The sequence below is a fragment of the Castor canadensis genome, chromosome 4 (assembly GCF_047511655.1).
Source record: "Castor canadensis chromosome 4, mCasCan1.hap1v2, whole genome shotgun sequence".
NCBI classification, from domain to species: Eukaryota; Metazoa; Chordata; class Mammalia; order Rodentia; family Castoridae; genus Castor; species Castor canadensis.
This window is the reverse complement of record NC_133389.1, coordinates 80,896,513-80,899,071: the sequence shown is the minus strand read 5'-3', so window position 1 is coordinate 80,899,071 and position 2,559 is coordinate 80,896,513. Positions and strand designations below refer to the sequence as shown.

General features: G+C 48.6%; 1 pseudogene; it reads left to right on the top strand.

Annotated features, from left to right (window-relative positions):
• Nucleotides 1–644: 644 nt before the first annotated feature.
• Nucleotides 645–1,722, top strand: LOC109678926 (WW domain binding protein 1-like pseudogene; annotated as a pseudogene).
• Nucleotides 1,723–2,559: the final 837 nt, after the last annotated feature.

Sequence of the window (2,559 nt, the reverse complement as noted above, 5' to 3'; positions counted from 1 at the left end):
CCAGCATGGCTATCCAGATTGGCTGTGTCTGATTGAAGCTCCCCCTGCCCACAGAATAATCTTCTTTCCTCTGGGGGGCTACTTCCTCCTCAGTTTGAGAATGGTGCTGCTGCTTGCCCCAAAGTGCAGACAGATTTCTTATTCTCTGCTCACAACTTTGTAGCTGCTTTACGAACTCTTCTGACATTTCCCACATTGAATCTTCTTTCCAAGACCCTGGAGAACATGCTCCACAAATGCCTTGTGGTTCAGATCTTGAGCAAAAGAAGTAGCAGGAAGAGTACATGTGCCATCTCACAAAGAGATAAAACTGGTTTTCAGTGATGGCTGTTAGTCAGAGCACTGGTGGTTTGGTTTTGGTAAGGGGGAACTTTCCAAGGTTTTGAAATAGTGGGCTGTGTCTTGATTGGAGTGGTGGTTATGTAAGCATATGCTATTGCCAAAATTCATTGAATTCACTGGGTACCATTGGCTCACATCTGTAATCCTAGCTACTCAGGAGGCAGAGATCAGGAGGATCACAGTTTGAAGCCAACCCAAGCAAATAACTCATGAGAACCTATCTTGAAAAAACCCAGAGGAAGAAGAGAGGGAGGAGGAGGGAGGTGGTGGTGCTGTGGCAGAGGAGCAGGAGCAGGAGGGGGATGGAGAGGAGAAGGCTCCTGGGTGGCATGGGGCTCTGCTCCTCCAGGAGCTGCCCAGCCCCCTGTCAGTCATGGCTGAACCCCCTCAGGATAAAGAAGCCTGTGGGGGTACCAACAATCAAAGCTACATCTGTGATACAGGACACTGCTGTGGATGGTCTCAGTGCTGCAACTACTACTGTGAACTCTGGTGGTTCTGGCTGGTGTGGACCATCATCATCATCTTGAGCTGCTGGTGTGTCTGCCACCACCGCAGAGCCAAGCACCGCCTTCAGGCGCAGTAGCGGCAACATGAAATCAACTTGATTGCCTACTGGGAAGCTCACAATTACTCAGCGCTGCCATTTTATTTCAGGTTTTTGCCAAACTATTTACCACCTCCTCATGAGGGAGTGCTGAACCGACCTCTAACTCCTCCCCCACCATACAGTGCTTTCCAGCTACAGCAGCAGCAACAGCAGCAGCAACAGCAGCTGCCTCCTCAGTGTGGCCCTGCAGGTGTCAGCCCCCTAGGAGCTGATCCCACCCAGACCTCCCAGGGTGCACAGAGCAGCACCTTGTCTGGGCCCAGCAGAAGCAGCACAAGACCCCTGAGCATCACTGACCCTCAGCCCTCTGATGTACCAGTTGACCGAGCAGCCACCAAAGTCCCTGGAATGGAGCCCAATGGCTCAGTGGCTCGCCTAGGGGAGCTGAACCCAGGGGCTTTCCTGGACAAGGATTCAGAATGTAAGGAGGAGCTGCTGAAAGATTCCAGCTCTGAGCATGGCAGCGTATTCCCTGACAGCAAAGACAAAACACCTGGCAGACATCGTTGCTTCACAGGTGAAGTCTTTTGTTGTTTGTTTGTTTTAAACTGACCACTTGGAAGAAATAGCTTGTTTATCTGTGGTTCTCATGCCCTATCCCTGCCACTACTGGAGTGGGGTGACTCGCTTTCCTGTAGCCTATGTAGAGTCTTGGGGGCCCAGGCAGGAGGTAAGGGTCACCTCCAGCAGACTCACAGGATCCTTGTCACTGTTTGGCCTCCAAGAACCAGTAGAGCTTTGATAGGAAAACTCAGAAAGGACAACACAAGCCGCTGAAACTAACATTCCCTGCCCAGCCCTGTTCATATGAAGAGTTTGGTTGTTTCCTAGCTCTTGAACGATGATATTCAGACTAAGTATTGACATTATAGTAACAAAGGAAAAGAGAGAGAGAGAGAGGGGACTATATATGTATGTATGTATGTATGTATGTGTGTGTGTATATATATATATATATATATATACACACACACAAAAACAGACAAATCCAAGGCTGTGAGGTGAATGACTGTCTACATTTGGATGCCACAAAACCAAAAATCTATGTTGAACAAAGTGAACTCTGTATATGATGTCTTTGGATGACATGTGCGTGTGTGTGTATGTGTGTTATGTGTATGTTATGTGTGTGTTCCAAGCTCTGTGTTCCTGTGAAATACTTTGAATGGCAGCCATTCTGCTCATGCTAGCCACATGTCTGGAGCACAAATGGTCCTCTCAAGGTAATTTATTTTACACACTTACTGTTTACCAAACAAGTGTCTGACTGTGTACTTGGGTATATTCAGCAGCATTGTCGACAGCAGCACCTATCGTTTGCCAGAGACGCTGTGTTCCAAGGAGAGGTTTCACTCTATTTGTCACTGAAATTTGCACATTGCTGTGTGGACACTCAGAGACCCGTGTTCTTCCCTGTACATGAAAACATGTGCCGAACCATCTGCCTCCCTCTGCTGCTCCTTGCCCTCTATATCAGCCCCCAGGGGTGTGTCCACAACCACTGGGGACAGAGGTGAACTTGGAATTTCAGGCAGAATCTTAACTGAAGCTTCAATGACAAACTTGGACTGGCTGTGGTCCAGACATTGGCCTGCCTTGGGATTGCC